We start from the raw sequence: 7,154 nt of genomic DNA, 5'->3' as shown, positions 1-7,154 counted from the left end.
GCCTAGCCCATCAACAAAAGGAAGACCATAAAAAAAAAAAAAAAAAAAAAAAAAAAAAAATCATGGCCATGAGCTGGGCAATCACTCACACTCCCCACTTTAATTCTTCTAACTCTAGAGAGGATGATGACAAATGGCAGCCTCACTAAGTTGTCAGACAAAAATGGAGTCATCTTGACACGTGGCAGGCACCATATTAGTGTTAGCTCTGATGACTGCTAACGCCACCGTCCTCCGGAAGTCATTCCTTGCGACTCCCTATATCCAGCCTGTCTTGGGTATGACACTTTCTCCTATTAAGCAGTGAAAATGTGAACATTATGAGACGGTGGTGATTGGCAGTATGAGCAAAGTCAGACCCAACTGGCAACTAGGCTTCAAGTGCTCTGTGAAACCAAATTTGTCTCAAAGGACATTTTTTCAAACCAATGTCTGAATACGATGGAAATTGGATGGTGGACTTTACTTTCCAAATTGTGGTTCAAAATGTGTGGTTCAAAATTCTAAAAGTCATGAACTTTCTGATAAAATCAGGATTGCTGAAAGGTACAGCTCATTTAGAATTATGCATGTCCCAGAAACAGCACAGCCTACAACCTCCTTCGCGGTTCACTTGCCTGCTGAGGTTTCCCTGTGAATCAGAAGCAGAATCTCTAGATTAGAAATTACTGAGCCAATGCACATTTTCCCCTTTGTGTGTGTTCCATTTTTACTTTTCTATGTATCCAAATTAATTATGCATACTAATACATTAAAATTTCCAGGTGGGATCTTCAAGCAATGTGTGGCAGGGTAACTTATTGAGCTGTTAATTTATTTTCTGTTCTCACTATAATTTTCCCCTTCATAGTCCCAAAAGGTAATCAGGGTCATTCCCCCCCACCCCAGGAAGCTTGTAGTTGTAGGGCTCCAAGCATTAATTGCCTTTCCAACTTTGAGTGTTTTGAAAACTAAATTTCAGGGATGGAAGGACCGTGACAGAGTGAAGAAGAGAGACAAGACTTTGGACAGGGATGGGAAAGCAGGGCGATTCCTCACGACTGAGGGGGGTGGAGCTCACTGGATCCCGAGAATAGTGGGAACCCGTTTGCTGTCCTTAGCAGGGTCCCAAGCTGTGGCAGGATTTCAGCTGTGGGCTGCATTTGAAGAAACTGGACCTACCAGATGGAATTATAGACGCTAAAATGATTCCTGTGCCCACGTTTTGGAGAAAACAACACAGACCATTAGCCACCATGTCCACGAGAAGTACAGTATATCAGCAGTTGCACTGATAGGCTGAAGGCTAAGGGGCTGCCTTCAGTGGCCAGATTTTTGTAAAATAATGGGAATTAAGGGTGGAGATTTTCATGAGCAAATATCTGAAATTTTGCTTCCTACAAATTCAAGGTCAGACTGTGTATTTGGGAATGTGTGGGTACACATGTACGTATGAAGTTTCTTGCCCATCTGAATTTATAGATGATGATTCATACCATAAAATTGTAATATCACTACAACTGCATAGGAGTAGCAAAAATGAGATGTTGATAACATATATGCAAAATTTCACATTTTTATCTCGATTCCCAAATTCTTGCAAAACTGAATGAAAACTTATGTCTTTGGATCAAAAGTAGTATAAGAGTAATAATAAAGAAATGATTGCATTTCATTTTCCACTTTAAAGAAAATGATAGGTTTCTTCACAAAGTCACAAGTTAAATTGCCACACTGTGATTTAAAAAAAATCAGAGGTGAAGCTAAATCACTTACTGCTTATTTCATGATCCAGCCAGTGAAAGAAGTCATAACACTGGAATTTAGTAGATTTCTTTTATCTATTGGACAAGTAAAGCCCATTCTTTAGAAAAGATTGTGGCAGCATTGTTTCATAAGTAATAAATCATTATGATTTCCTTCACCATTCATTGAAAGAATGTTAGTCATAATTAATGTGCATGTAATATGTAATTTCATAGGAGCAAGGCCATCAATTAGCATTAATTACAAGATTTCTCATTCCCTCATCTATTGAAATGCTTGGTGATTCCATTTAAAGTCCAGTTTTCACACCACCAGTTGGCCATTCTAATACTTTCAAGGTGAATCTGGGGCAAACTGCATCTTTGTAAAATATAAAAGTAAATGCAAATTATTTTTCCTGGTCTCTGTGTTATCCTTTTATCTTGCCAGAAAAATGTTACCATTTTCCTAGTTACCATTTTAAAAAAAAATGCCCACTTTCTTAACAAGAGAAGAATAAGGAAAAGGCACTTGATCTTCATGAAGCAAATTCTCGCTGAAAGCCCCTCTCTAGAATATGTCACTGAAAACCCTGATTTGAAGACTTCTTTCCATAGTTGACTATTTTGGTGCCCCAAATGTATTGCTATCATGTGGACTGACAACTATAAGTGTTACTGAAAATTATTACGTGTCCTTAGTGAAAGAGAGATTTATGACCAAGTTTAATCTGTAAGATAACTTTAGCTGAAGCAGCTCTATCATTTCATATATTGGGGACAAGCTGTATCACAGTGCACAGGAGTGATTCAGATGCTTCAGTCAGATTACTTGTTACAACCGACAATGCAGGAGCTGTGCTGCAGGCAGCTCCTCACATCCAAAGCCATGATCGGCCGTGTCAGTAAAGCAGGGGCACTGTCACAGCATATCACTGTGTCTGGGATATGTCTCACTGACAACGTCACAGTCTTTTGATTTACATGGACTGGACTTAAAATAAATGAGTGGAATATTCCCCAAGGCATATAATCAATTTCATCTGTTGCAATCCTGGTATTTCCTTTGCCCTGTTTATACCATTACTGCCTCTACTGAAGCAGTATGATTGTTAAGTGTTTCCATGAATATATCCTGGCACAAGCTCATAGTACCATTGCTACACTACAAACACTCCCAGCCTCAAAGGACCACAGAGGTATGAGAATTGCTCTGATACTGTATTGATTGTGATAAATGTTATGAGAGAAAAGAATATACATTTTTTATTGCATTTCTCTCTGTCTTTGTGTTCGATGAAAACAGCAAACTATTGTGGGGACAAAAACATCTGTTAACAATGGTGAGGTAATCTTCTGTACTGCAGAATAATGCAAAAATAAATTACTGAGTGTTTCTGAACAACATTCTCTGAAGTCTATAAAAATTGGAAGCATTTGACTTTGTTGTAGTAAGATTAAGAAATATCAGACGAGACAATGTGCTTTGCATTTAAAACAACATGTGGCGGGATCAGACAGTATTTGTGCAATATAGATGTATTCCTAGAAAATGGAATATATATCAGTTCACCTAACTATGCTTAGTTTTGGTATGCAAATGAATGGAAAACTTTAAGGTGAATATGAGAGGGGTTAATGCCAATTTTTTAAAAATGAAGGAAAACCTATTATTCTACAAAGCTAAACAATGAAAATAAGCCTGTAAATTTTCCAAGCTTCCTTAGATGTTTTCTTCAATTAAAAACTGGTATCATATACCTTATATATTTTTTGGTACACATAATGATTCATAAATAAGGACATAGCTTTGAAAAGAAAGTTCTTTTCTAATTAAGTGAATTATTATTCAAAGTGGTATAAGATTTTCCTAGTAAAAAGCAAAGGAAGCCTAGTAATGAAATTATTCCATTCTGTAAAACTTAAGAATTCTTTTTATTAAACTTTACATAGAAATGGAGTTTTGCTTTTCATGTTGGAAAATATATTAACATTTTTATTGCTGTACAGATTTTCAAATATATCCAGGAGCTTATGTTAAATTATTATGTGCTTTCAAATACTAAGAAATTAAGAAAAGTGCAGTTACAGTATATCTAAAATTAAAAGAACAACTTTAATTCTAAATGCATGACAAATTTTTAACCTTAGTGCATATCATGTTTTAACAGAATATTTTTAAATTTTTGCTAACCATGGAGATTAAAAGTTCCCAAATCAATCTGATTAAATTATCTATCACTAACATCCAGTGTTAAATACATTCAAAATTAAACCTAAGAGTCACCAAAAAGTTCAAATGTTTAACATTTTAAAAATTATATAATTCAAGTGTTATATTTTTAAAAAAATAAACTCTCCAGCTTTTCATTTCTTTTTATCGTCTTACTTCCTAATAATGAAATATGAGCAAAATATAAGTACAAAAATATACATCTTAATTAGTGGTAGTCTAATATATTCCTCAAAATAAAATAATTTCAAGTGAATAAATGCATATGGATAGGTACATACTGCATTAATAGCTATTCACGCTAATGGAAAATCTGATTTATTGGTATCACCAGTTTCATCACTGTCACATGACTTCATCATTGTAACCTGACTGAAACTGTCTTACAAAGTTTTGTGATTAGTCAGCTTCACATTGTACCCAAAGGTAAAATCGGACCACACATGGCAGCACCTGAGGCAGGAGGCATGGGGGAACACATATAGCATGCAGGAGTCCTGACAACCCCTCTAACTGACAGGAAAGCTTAAGTTAAAGCTGCTCAAAGCCCTCAAATGCATCACCATGTCCCTCAGAGGGGAAACTGAAATCCTTACAATGACTTACAGTATTCTACATGATCTGAGCTTATTATTTCTTTGGCCTCACAGCCTATACTTCCCTCTCGCTCTCTCTACACCTAACCAATTCCCACAATACGCTTTCATCTCAGGATTTTGCACTTGTTCCTGCCTCTGCCCAGGACATTCTTGTTACCCCTAAACTCAATTTGTCCCCTCCTTCAAGTCTTTCCTGGAGGTATTTTTTAGTGGGAGTGTGTGTATCACCGTAGGCAACACACATCCACCCAGGACTGCCCTCCATCTGTTTATTTCCTGTAATACATGATACATCTTCTAGTGCACCATATAATTTACTTTGTTTGTAATGTATTGCCAGTCTACTCCACTAGAATATTAAGTTCCTCAAGAATGGAAATTTGGAAGAGGGGAGACAGGAGGTCTGTGATTTACTTCCTTGCATCTCCAGCACACATGGCACAAATAAGATGCTCAGTGTACATAGAATGTTGAATTGGGAAGAGTGTATGAGAATCAAGAATTTTCTGCTTTGATTTCTGTAAAACAACTTTCTGATATTAGCATTCATTGATTATTCCTTTACCATCACTTCCAAGATAATCAAATTTTGCAACAAGTGCTTTTTAATATAATACTGAAAGTATTATATGACAAAAGCCGGTTCCATGAATCGAACATCTACTATTTATTTTATCACTAACAGAAAATGGATCATGCCTTGGGGTCCTTTCAATCACTTAAGAACACACTACCAAAAGACTAACTTATTAAAAATGCCATATTAAGTCAGGAATTTTGTCATAAGTAAAGGTTTTATAGTCCACAAGCTAATTTACAAGCAGGAGTATTTCCATTCAAAATTACTGGACTATTTAGACATAGACCAATAAATAATTCATAGTCCAGTAAATTGAAATAAACCTCAGCTAACAGTGTGTTATAGGCATTATTGCCAATTTAAAAGAAAAGACAAAGCCCATCATATCTTAGAAAGAATAAGGATAGGAATAAAAGAGCAAGTTCTATTCACAGTATCTTTCAGCTGAAAGAGAACTGTGAGATCATCTGTCCCCATTCTAACCTTTTATAAATGTCTAGAGGCAAAAAAAGAAATATTTGTGAAGTAACATAAACAAAACTGAAGGAAAGAGTTCATATGACTTTCTGCAACTCATACTAAATGGAAGGAGCAGGAATAGAACACAGATCTGGCTTTTATTTGCAGAAAACTAGCTCAATCTAAAGAAACAAAGAGCTTAAATAAGAATTATAAGAATTTGCCAATTCTGAAGTACAAATCTACATTTTTTTAAAAATGTGAACTGTAACCAAAACGAACAGACTCTAACATGTCTCTCAGACTCACCTGATCCTAAGAATGGCATAACATAAAAGAAAAAATCTAGATCCTCTGAAGCCCCGACAAAGAAGAGGTAAATGAGAATCTACAGGAGAATGATCTAGACATCCGTATGTTAATAGGACCAGAGGTGAAACTAAGTCAGTTTGGCAAGCAATGGACAAGCGCCAGGTAGCTCCACTTCATTTGGCCCCACAACCAATTAATAGTCACATTTAAAAGATTGCTTTTGCTCTCAGATCTTTTAGGAAGCATTAAGAAAAATTATAAGATTTACTTGAGGATGAACTGTCAGCTACCAGTCTATAAGACAAATATGTTACGATTAATACTTCATTATTTAGTACACAAGCCACAGAAGAAATCTCTCTCTCTCTCTCTCTCTCTCTCTCTCTCTCTCTCTCTCTCTCTCTCCTTTCCCATTTTCTTCCCCATCTTCTGTCTCTTACCCTTTTTTACCTCTTTCTACCTCTTCCCATTTCTGAATTTCTTGGTTCAAGGAAAGTCCTCAGAATCTATAGTTAGAAGTTTAATCTCATAAAAATCTAAACTATCTGCATTTAAGCTTCAGGGTATTAGGAATTCACATTCATTTGCCAAAATTCAAATGTATTGTTTACGCTTTTAAACGTAGCTTACTTCTACTTAACAGATGTTCATTTATAGAACTATGCTAACTTTAGATTCAAATTTTAAGTTTGTGTAGTTTGTCTTTGTTACTTAAAAGACAATGGCATTTAAAAATGAAATGTTTCTAAATACTAAGAAAAATGATTTGTCATCTAAACCTTTTCTCATAATGACTATTTCAATGTTTATTTCTTTTCATTTGTAGCAGTATTTTCAAAATACTGTTGAATTGTCAAATTATCACACTTGATCTTCAATTTCATTTCTAGGGGTTAATAAAACCTCAGAAGTAAGGCAAACAAAGTTTCAGAAAAAAATCCATATAGTATATTTATAATCATTGTCAAAAGAATCAATGCTATTCAGTACACCAGATGAGAAGTTAGAACATATATTCCCTGAAGTGAAGTTGATCACAATGTAAGACAGCAGAATATATCCGAAAATTGGGATTACGTATAGGACAGACTTCTTTAGAGAATGCTCTTTAAAGAAATATGGTTTTCTGCAATTCATATTAAGTGGAAGAAGCAGGAAAAGAACATAGATCTGGCTTTTATTTGCAGAAAACTAGCTCAATCTAAAGAAGCAAAGAGCTTAAATAGGAATTATAATAGGATATATAT

Source organism: Fukomys damarensis, unplaced genomic scaffold, assembly GCF_012274545.1.
Source record: "Fukomys damarensis isolate Sample0158 unplaced genomic scaffold, DMR_v1.0_HiC HiC_scaffold_15, whole genome shotgun sequence".
In the NCBI taxonomy this organism is placed as follows: domain Eukaryota; kingdom Metazoa; phylum Chordata; class Mammalia; order Rodentia; family Bathyergidae; genus Fukomys; species Fukomys damarensis.
The sequence above is the reverse complement of the archived record's forward strand: the minus strand, read 5'-3'. Positions refer to the sequence as shown.